The 10,439-nt window shown below is 45.3% G+C and overlaps 2 long non-coding RNA genes across 2 annotated transcripts; both read right to left on the bottom strand.

The window, feature by feature from the left end:
• Window positions 1–921: 921 nt before the first annotated feature.
• On the bottom strand, window positions 922–6,993 carry LOC135291694 (uncharacterized). Its single transcript, XR_010354446.1, has 2 exons — window positions 6,379–6,993; window positions 922–3,792 (listed from the first exon to the last, which is right to left on the bottom strand). It is a non-coding gene; the product is annotated as an uncharacterized LOC135291694 (long non-coding RNA).
• A 949-nt stretch (window positions 6,994–7,942) lies between these two features.
• Window positions 7,943–10,182, bottom strand: LOC135291693 (uncharacterized). The gene is made up of 2 exons (XR_010354445.1): window positions 10,046–10,182; window positions 7,943–9,145 (listed from the first exon to the last, which is right to left on the bottom strand). It is a non-coding gene; the product is annotated as an uncharacterized LOC135291693 (long non-coding RNA).
• Window positions 10,183–10,439: the final 257 nt, after the last annotated feature.

Genomic DNA, 10,439 nt, shown 5'->3' with positions numbered 1-10,439 from the left:
TACTGTCAGAATCCTCTACCTATCCTTGCTTTCTTACAAGTCTGAATCCGCAATAATGGATCCTTGCAGGCTGCAGCTGTCCCTTCAGCTCAGAACAAGACCTTCAAAGACATCTGACCAGAAGCTTCTAAAGAGAGATGCGCTTCTCATGCCTATCAGAGAGCCTGAGACAAAAGTCCTATGGCATTGGTGCCAGGCCAAGAAATGCAGAGATCACAGATGCCAAGAATGATGCCAGGCTTTCTGACAGGCCACTCAAAGGGCTAAGAAAAAAGACATGAGACATACAAACAACACATAATGCACAATAGACAAGTGACAATACACACCGGGACTGCTCTGCCCTCCTGACCACAGCACTGGGATCAAAAGTGACACTTTGCTTTTGTGTGGCCGTAAGATGACTTTTCCTGGATAGCCTCATCTCCAAGCCTGACTCAAAAATCCCTCCCAGGGAGTCCTGATGCAGCAGCCCCCTTCCATCCCCTCTGTGAGTCATAGCCCTCAACTTATCTCTTGCATGTCCAGGAAGGAGAATCCACATCAGGTGCAAAGGAAGGCCACCAGGCTGTCTGGGAGGTTCCTGCTGTCACCGGGCTGTCGTCTCCTAGTATGTCAGGATAAAGAAAACCAGACATCAGTGCATCATCTTAGCAGCACATCGACCAAAACCCAACAAGTCTGCTACTCACCGCCTCCTATGAGTGACTGGGTCCTCGGGCCGCACGCTTCAGCCGAACTCCGAGACTGACGCTGTCGTCTCAGAGGAGACGAGGTGATGTAGCACAGCTGAGAACTGAGCGGACCCCGGCTCCTCCTCGATACCTCCCCGACTCACCACAACTCCTTGGTCATTCCTGAGGGCTACTCAGAAGCAACCTTTAAATGTGGTAATCGGCGGAAGAAATGCAGCACTCAATATGAGTGATCAGCAAATCTCAAAACTTTATTGATAGGCACATACATTTATATTGGTGTTAATGAGGCTAATACATATTGCAAAAAGCGAGCTCATTATTGGTTAGTTACTTATCAGCTAACTACGCCTACCTTATCATTCTTGAGGCTACTATGCTGCAGCTGTTTACATATTTTCTTCATGTTTCTAACTAACGATCCTCTCCCACATCCTGATGTTGCACCAAGGGCACAGTGCCCTTGCCAGGTTTGGACACTGACTGCTGACTCCTATCCTCGTCTCCTTCATCCCTAACTAACGGTATTATGTCAGTGTGACCTTTGTTAGCTAGCCAGCTGTTCACAAAATCCTCCACACTTCCCCTGTTTTTCTGTTGCACAAGCATAGTCTGATTAGATGCAGCAAATATCATTCTTTGAACCATGTTCTGTAAGCACATGCAAAAACAAGGCAAAACTAACACTAGTAACAAAGCTATAATGCCTACTGTAATGATGACTCTAACAATAGAGCGCAACCATGATCCCAAGCCTAATGATTTGAGCCATTCATCAATGCCAGAGCCCGATTCTACTTGTAGATTTCCAGCTAACCTTCGCAGCTCAGAGAGCTGGGAGTGAATGGACTGGGAATGATCAGAGAGGTTCATGCAATGCATGCCCTCAAATTCTTCACAACCATGGTCTTGTGCCAGTAAAAGGAAATCAATTGCAGCTCTATTCTGAAGCGTTGCATGGCGAATAGAATCAACATCAAGCAAAAGGCTAGAAAGTGCTAAAGAAGTGGCATTAGTTTGTTTAGCAAGCCAGCATCCTAGCTTGTTTAAAATGGCATGGGCACCTGCTGCTGACACCCCCCGCAAAAGAACAATATCCATGCAGCACACTGAGTATTTTGACACTTAATACAAGCTAATCTCTTAGGCCCTCTATAATAAAACGTATGAAGCGCCGGAATCAGGCTTAGTATACAGTCCAGAGATTGACACCGATCAATCACTCGGTCAATGGCAAAGCTACACTGTCCTTTCAGCTTGAGAACTATCAGTCAAATGGTGATCAGCAGCTTTGCCTCCACTCGCCGACCGTCCTCTTCGCTCAGTTGTCTGGGGTCTGGTTCCATCTAACACAGCTGCTCGGGTCCATTTAGCAGGTACCCACAAGGATCCTGTAGGGGTAGAAACACAAAGATACCCGCGGCCCCAGTATAATACCTTAGCAGGACCTTGCCATTGTCCTGTCTTGGGATCTCTATATTTTACCCATACGTTCTGCTTCACACTATCTTTCTCTGTTACATAATGACGAATTACAGCAGGAACTTTGCTTTCCCCAAAAACACACAGGTGATTTAAGACAAATAGACACTTTAGCAACCTCTCTTGCGGCTCTCTAATATCTTTGTATTTACCTAGATATTTTTTCAAAGTACCATTAGCTCTCTCTACAATCGCTTGTCCTGTCGGGGAATTAGGGATGCCTGTCACGTGTTCAATCCCCCACATTTGCATGAACTGTTTTATTCTTTTGCTGCTGTAGGCAGGTCCATTGTCTGTCTTAATATGTCGTGGCACTCCCATTACAGCAAAGCAGCTACTGAGATGCCTCTCCACGTGCCCTGCTTTCTCACCAGTTTGTGCTGTGGCCCATATAAAATGACTGTAGGTGTCTATAGTAACATGCACATACTTTATCCTTCCAAACTCAGCAACATGTGTGACATTCATTTGCCAGGTCTCGTTTGTATTCAGCCCTCTGGGGTTAACTCCTAGACCTAACCCACAGCCCCCGTTATGATGACTACATATGGGACAGGCTTTGACTATTGCCCGTGCCTCTTCCAGAGATATCTGAAATTTTCTATGGAGGCCTTTTGCATTTTGGTGAAACATGGAGTGTGCCTCTCTGGCCAAAGTCTGCCTGGGAATTGGAGTCACATGTGTGATTGAGACTAGCTTATCTGCTCGTGCATTACCCTCTCCCAGACCAATATCCCACTTATGACTTCTGATATGAATGACAGAGAAAGGATACTTTCTCAGCTTAATTGCCCTCTGTAACTGTATAAACAGCTCATGTAACCTCCTGTTCTGAACTTCTTTTATAGAGGCATCTTCTATTCGCTCGCATACTCCAGCGACATATAAAGAATCTGTCACTATATTGAGAGGCCCAGAAAAATGCATCATGGCCCAAACAACAGCCAATAACTCCATGTTTGTAAAGTATCCAACTCGGAGGCCTGGAGAATCTGATGGTGCCATTGTCCCTTTTCCTGCCAGGTCACTGCAGCAATTCTGGATTTTCTTCCTGCATCCGTGTAGGCTGTTACAGCATCCGACAGGGGTTTCTGTGACCTTTTTGGGCATTGAATCCAACCCCATTGCCCTATCCAATTCAACGGTATATTGGGGATATCATCAGTGGCAATCACACTTCCAGCTCCCAACAGTGCCTCTTGTAATTCCATACTGTTTATCAGGTACCAGGTCAATGTGTCTTTCTTCATTGGTACCCGTATCTGATCAGGCTCCTTTCCCATGATCTGTAGTGTTCGTTCACGACCCTTTTTGAGCAACTCAGCCAAAATTTCAATCTTTTGAAGAAGGGTTTTATGCTGTTGAAGTGGAGGAGATATCCATTCCAAGGCCCACACCTCCCCCGTTTTTCTGTTTTGCTGAGTAAGTGCACCTAGTAAGTATTTAGTTCCACACCAAACTGTCAGCTGTATAGGGAGGTTAAGGTCTCGTCTCCGGACACTGCCCTGCATCACACAGTCCAGTGTCTGTCTTCTTTGCTTGTTGAATGGTCAACGTTTCTCTTGCTCTTGATAAAGTTTCACATTCTTCATTGAAATCCATCTGGATTTTGCACCTGTTAAAACACAAACAAATCCCACGTCCCCGCAGGAATGAAGAATTTTCTCAAAATCCTAGAGGTGAAGAATGGGTCCTGGTTTCATTTTGCAATGTTACATAGAGAAATGTTAAGATAAGAGTAATTAGGAATAAATTCAGATAATACACACAATCAACAACACATACAAAATCAGAAAATTACCAAACACTACAACACTGAACTCTTATCCCAGAGTCTGCGACAGCTGATAAACCTTAAAATGACAGAGAATTGGAGAAATCATGTCCGGATTCATGTTTCTCCAAATCACCTCTGAAAATGGCTCAGCCGTCATAGATGGTCAAATTGCCAAGTCAAAAGGACTTGAATACTATTTGATGCAAAAAACATCTGGGTTGATTGTCAGTCACTCCATCCAAATAGAGTTAGAGCTTGGCCAGAGCCCGAACTCTAATTGGTGAGTGTCACTTAACATACTTTTTAAACAGGACTTTTAAAAACAATCCTTATAAACAAAAAACTTTAGGGTTACAAACCAATTAAATTATCAAACAATTGAATCCTTCTGAAGTTTCTGTCAAGACAGAGATTTTCCAAACACAGCAAACTTCTTGAATTCTCTGCTGGAGTATTCTTGTAATAATAATTAAAAGAACTACAAAACTGGCAATTTGGATAAAAACCCTCAAAAACATCTAAATAGTTAGGAAATAAAAGACAGGATCCTGAAGAGACACGTGTCTTGCAGGTGATCACACAAAAAAAATAGAAAAACACATGAAAGCCGGCTGCAAACACCACAACAACACACCAACAACAACTCTCATCACAAATCTCAAAAATCTGAAAACTCCCTAACAAGAAGTTCTTGAAGGGGTTAAGACAACCTTCCCAAAGTATTCATCTAGTATTAACAACAATCACTATCTATCAGCATTACTTACAAAAACTGAAAATAACAAAGGTTATAAACTTAATATAAATAATTCTTAAAACTTTGAATCATTGGGGAATTGACTGATGACCCCACAACAGGGTCTGATTGACCTTTCCCAAATGCTTTGTCTTCCAAGACACCTTGGGTAATTAAATCTTTACTAATACTTTCATCTTTACACGACATTTTGTTTCCCTGGGAATAATTTTTTACAATAGAAGCAGTTCCCTTTTTTTTTTTTTTTTTTTTTTTTTTTCTTTTTTTTTTTTTTTTAATGAATTAAGCTGGCATTTTGTTATACTGAGATTTCTTACTGATTGACAACAATCATTAACTGAAGGATAACAGGCTGGTAAGGCTGGACAGTTTGCATAGATATTTTAAAACAAAACTGAGAAAGATGACAGATAATTTCAAACACAAATAATTTCACTTAAAATAAGGACAGTACAAAAACAATTAGCACATTTACATCCATTTATCTAATGCCATCTCTTAATGAATAGAAGAGAGCAAAGACCATAAAGACCATAGTATACAGAAATATTACAGTTTAAATCTTCTCACATGTAGTCCAAACAGAAACTAGGAAGTTTATTTAGATTCTGTTCCCTTAAAAGGTTGTTCCTGCCTCAGGTAAGGGAAAGGCAATGAAGTCATGAAACTTTAAGCAATCAAACCCAAATACTCTAACAGTTTTAAAAAAGCAAACACATTTACAAAAAAAACCCAAAAAACTGGTAAACAAACTGTAAAGCCTGTGGAACAGTTGGGTAAAATGCCCCGTATAACATCTGCTGTATGATGCACTGTGTGAATTTTCAGAAGTTTTTCATCCTGATCTTGAAGAAAATTCCTGACCTGTTTTTTCTCAGACACTTGTTTGAATTGTTGCGATGGGCTGGCTGCTGTGGTTGCTAGGCAGCTGTGACAGGGCGGTGTTTTGAGGAATGTCTGCCCGCGCCCATCTCCGCCTGCTCCGGCAGAGCCTCAGTCTGCGCTATCCCGGGGGTGCGGAAAGGAACGCTCTCGCCCGGACCTGCGCAGCCCCGATCTCCTTTGGGCTCTGCTCTGCCTGGATCTCTGCTCGGGCTGGTTCTCCCTGGCTCTGCGCCAACACCCACAGCCAGCGGGAGCACGTCCCACACCGCTGGTGCTTTTGTGCGCTTGCAAAAAGTGAAAAAGCCCTCCCAGCTCCAGCTTTCGGGTTTCGCGTTACTGGTGCGCGTCCGCCGCCGCTATCACTGGCACTGCACTTGTCGCTGCCGTGTATTCGGCTCCCGCGTCTCGCCTTGTCTGGCTTGGCCCCGGCTGGCACTTCCCTCGCGATCTGTGCGCTTTCCCCACGGACAGCTGCCGTGCGAGTTTTTGTCACCGTGCGTGTCACTGGACCCGCGGTGCGCGTGCCCGCCGCCAGCACCGAGCATGCCACCACTGCCACACGCGTTCTCGCCGCCGCGTCTGCCCCGGGCTCTCCCGCGGCCCCTGTCGCTTTCCTGGTCCCGAACTTACACCACTCTGTTAATTCATGTACTGTATAAGGATTTTGAGAAACTCCTTGTGCATACCCGCAAGCTAACAACTGTGGGAGCTCTTTATGCAAGTCTATGTCCTTAACCTGACGCTTTTTTAAAAAGCAAGTAAGTAAATAATATGCTGCTTGCCTTTCCATTTCCATTTCCATTTCCATTTTTGAGAACGTCGACGTTTTTGCAGCCCTTCAAGGTCTCGGCAGCACGTATCGGCCGGGCTCTTCTATAAGGTCACCCAGGGCGCGGCACTTTTCGCTTTTTCAGCAGTGCTTATTCGCCGTCCTTGCTGCTGTAGGACCCGAACTCCTTCACCGATCCACCGTGGTTGCCGTTACCGATTTAACGTCCGGGGTCACCATTTGTGGTAATCGGCGGAAGAAATGCAGCACTCAATATGAGTGATCAGCAAATCTCAAAACTTTATTGATAGGCACATACATTTATATTGGTGTTAATGAGGCTAATACATATTGCAAAAAGCGAGCTCATTATTGGTTAGTTACTTATCAGCTAACTACGCCTACCTTATCATTCTTGAGGCTACTATGCTGCAGCTGTTTACATATTTTCTTCATGTTTCTAACTAACGATCCTCTCCCACATCCTGATGTTGCACCAAGGGCACAGTGCCCTTGCCAGGTTTGGACACTGACTGCTGACTCCTATCCTCGTCTCCTTCATCCCTAACTAACGGTATTATGTCAGTGTGACCTTTGTTAGCTAGCCAGCTGTTCACAAAATCCTCCACATTTAAATAGAAAATTTCAAGGCTTCATCACAGGGTCCTGCAATACCTCCACAGGGCTCACAAGAGCAGCAAACCTGGTCCATCGGCCGGTTGATGACAGGGGCTTGGCATAACCTGAGCAGATTGCCTAAGGCACACAAACAAGAACAGAGACAGAGTTGCACCGGAACTTGAGACCCCAGCAATAACAGCTGCTTCTGCCCACTGCTCACCTTGCCCACTTGAACTTGACTGTTGCTATATGCCTTTACTTCCTAAAATAAAGAAAAAGAAAAATGCTGTAACACAGAGTCACCATTTACACTCCCCCTGCACAGACAAACAGGGACTGACCTGCTCAGGGGAACCTACTCACCTGGGATGGGGTGCTCTGCTATGGATTTTATCCATCTGCATCTGAAAGAAAGTCAGGACAAAAGTCAGAGGGCTGCAGGACAACTTCACAGCTCCAGACATCTTGGGTCAACCTAGGAATACCAGGTAGAGACCAACTACACCCCACACTACAAATTTCAAGCCCCCAGGATTTGTCCTATCACACCAGACTATGCAGCAGGGCAGAGCAGCTCCAACACAAATATGTGCAGACACCCGTGACACAGGACAGGACAAACAATGGGGACACAACAGGAACAGAAATCTCAGGGCAAGAGGAATGACTGCAAGGACCGAGAGAATGCAAAATGAAATGACTGAGGTGAGACCGATGGTGAGCCGCTGAGGCTCAGAGAACCCTGGAGGAAGAAGATGCTAACAGATTTATTTCTTCCAAGAACTGCAAAGATGGATGCCTGTAAATCCTGTGGTCAGCATCCTCTACCTATGCGCATATTCAAGAAGACATCATAGATGCTAAGAATGATGCCAGTTTTCTGAACGACTCCTCAAAGGGCTACAGTGAAAGACATGAGACACGCAAACACATACAATCTTATGAACTCCAGGACATTACAGCCCATGGCTAGAAAAGATGGATGGTGATATGGCTGGGAGCAAGGCCTCAGAACATGTCCTACTCGACGCTTCTGCGATGTGACTCGGAAACACGGCCGAGCCCGCCAGTAAAAGAACAAATGATATCGGCATCATGCAGAGAAGTGCGAGCGTTCAAGAACCTACGGCTGATGCTTGTGGTAAGGGCCTCGAGGGGAAAGAGGCAGAGATATCTGATCCGAGGGACCCCAAAGACACACTAGGTAACACAGTATACACCGGACAACACAACACAGACTGGAACTGTTCTGCACTGCGCACCCTACAGCTGTTAGCAAAGGTAGAGCCTCTCCTTTTGGGTGTCTTGAGAGGGCATTGCTTTTCCCCCTGCTAATTTTTAAATCTGTCCCAGGAATTTCCAACCCACTACTCTCCTATCATCCCATCTCCAGGCGGTGGCCCCCAACTTATCTTTTGGATGACCGGTGATGTGAGTCCATGCTGGACCTGAAATGAGTATGCCTCAGAGCACCTCTGCCACAATTGCCTGTTAACCTCTCAGTCAGCTGCAATAAAGTAAACCAAAAACAACATATGAGCTTTGTGTTATATGGGCCAACTCCCAGCAAGTCGGCTACTTGTCCTCTCCTGAGTGTGCCTAGGTCCTTGAGTCTCTGGCTTCACACTGAGTCCAAGCGTGTTATTGTGAGTGGCACCTGGGTTAGAGAGAGAAAGTTACATAGCATTTCTCTGACTGCAATGGATGAGCTTGTGTGCTGTAGACACTGTTTCTCACCCTGCTGCCCTCAAAACCACCCACAATAACTCCTAAATAGAGTCATTAAAAGCTTTTCACCCTCCCTCTCCTAATCACAATGCTTAACTCATTTGAAGCCTCAATCTCAAATATCATCTTGGACACAGAGCAAATCCCTTTTGTGACATTATGAATCTGCTGAAAAATGTACTCCACTTGACACAATCTGGAATTTCAGAAAGTTGCATTCCTCAAAAAAAAAAAAAAAAAAAAAAAAAAAAAAAAAAAAAAAAACCCAAAAAAAAAAACCCCAAAGAACAAAAGCAGAAATTACAAAAGCACCTTACCACTCCCAAACCCACAATCCAAAAATCATGAACTTAAATACTCTCTATGCTCCATGCTGTTTTCCTCACAGTATCTTCAAAGCTCCTGTTGCTTTACATACCCAAAAGCACCTGCTGAAAACAAGCTGATATAAGCTGAGAGAGCTCTTACCTTAGCAGATCCCAGAGAGAGAATGAAGCACCTTAGCAAAGGCTGGGGTTAATATACCCCTGATGGGCCCCGCCTCTCGTTACCACAGCACCTGGGAAGAGGGAGGGGCAAATCCCACCAGGTATAAAAGCCCTCAAAGCAGCTGCAGCTGTTTGGCTCCACTCACTTGAATTTGAGAGGGGTAAGGGGCTTGCTGTAGGAGAAAACTCTTCAGAGAAATAACAGTGTTTTCTTTTTGCTACAACTGTTTGGACTAAAAGGGCAGATGCTGGTAAGAAATAAAACTTTGTGTTTAGCTTGCGTGATTAGATAAATTGTATAATTTGTTGTTAACTTACATAATTATTTCTTGGTGAGTACTGAGTGGAGCTTCAAGTGTGACTAATTAAGGTAGAGAACAGTACTAATTATATGAATGATCTTACTCTCTTTGGGGCCTTGAATTAGGGCTATCTATATCATAAAGAAAAAATAGAAAAATAATAGTCTCCTAGCATTAGGGCTACCCAGGTACCAGCCTGGCCCTTCTCTGAGATACTTGGTCCTAGAGAGTGGAAAAAATTGCCCTGAAATGCAAATTTAAACCTTCAAAATTCTGAAAAAGGCAGAGCTTCCTTCAAGTGAACCTGTTTAAAATTAGAAAATGGGACAGTTGCTTCCACTGAAACTGATACAATGGCAAATAAATGCCCAGGTTTGCAGGAGGCACTTGGCACTGTCAAAGCAGCCAGTGTTTGCGGTGGGGGCATCTTACGTCTGGGTGGAATCCTGTGCTGTGCGGCACTTCAGCAGACAGTTGGCCACTCAGGGCCAAAGGCAGCTGAACAGCAATGCTGGGCTTTTCCCTGAGAAACAAAACTCACCAGCCCGGGTTCCTTGTTTCACTTTGGCACTCTAAGGCTGACTACAGTTCTATTTGGCTGCTACGTTTGTCTGGGAGATTTGGGGTGCCTTCTCCTCCCCTCAGCCTTCTTCTGCCGCGTCCCCTTCTTCTCCCGGCACTCCTCGGCGAATTTCCCGCCCTGCCCCGTCCCTCTCCCTGCCCCTCTCCCCCCCTTCCCTAGCGCTGTTCTTCTCCTCTCCCCCTCCCGCCCCTGTCCCGTCTCTCACCCTCTCCCCTCCCGCCCTGCCCCGTCTCTCTCCCTGCCCCTCTCCCCCCCTTCTCTAGCGCGTTCTTCTCCTCTCCCCCTCCCGCCCCTGTCCCGTCTCTCACCCTCTCCCCTCCCGCCCTGCCGCGTTCCCTCTTTCCCCCCACTC

Source organism: Passer domesticus, unplaced genomic scaffold (genome assembly GCF_036417665.1).
Source record: "Passer domesticus isolate bPasDom1 unplaced genomic scaffold, bPasDom1.hap1 HAP1_SCAFFOLD_103, whole genome shotgun sequence".
NCBI classification, from domain to species: domain Eukaryota; kingdom Metazoa; phylum Chordata; class Aves; order Passeriformes; family Passeridae; genus Passer; species Passer domesticus.
This window is presented reverse-complemented; position numbering and strand designations above follow the sequence as displayed.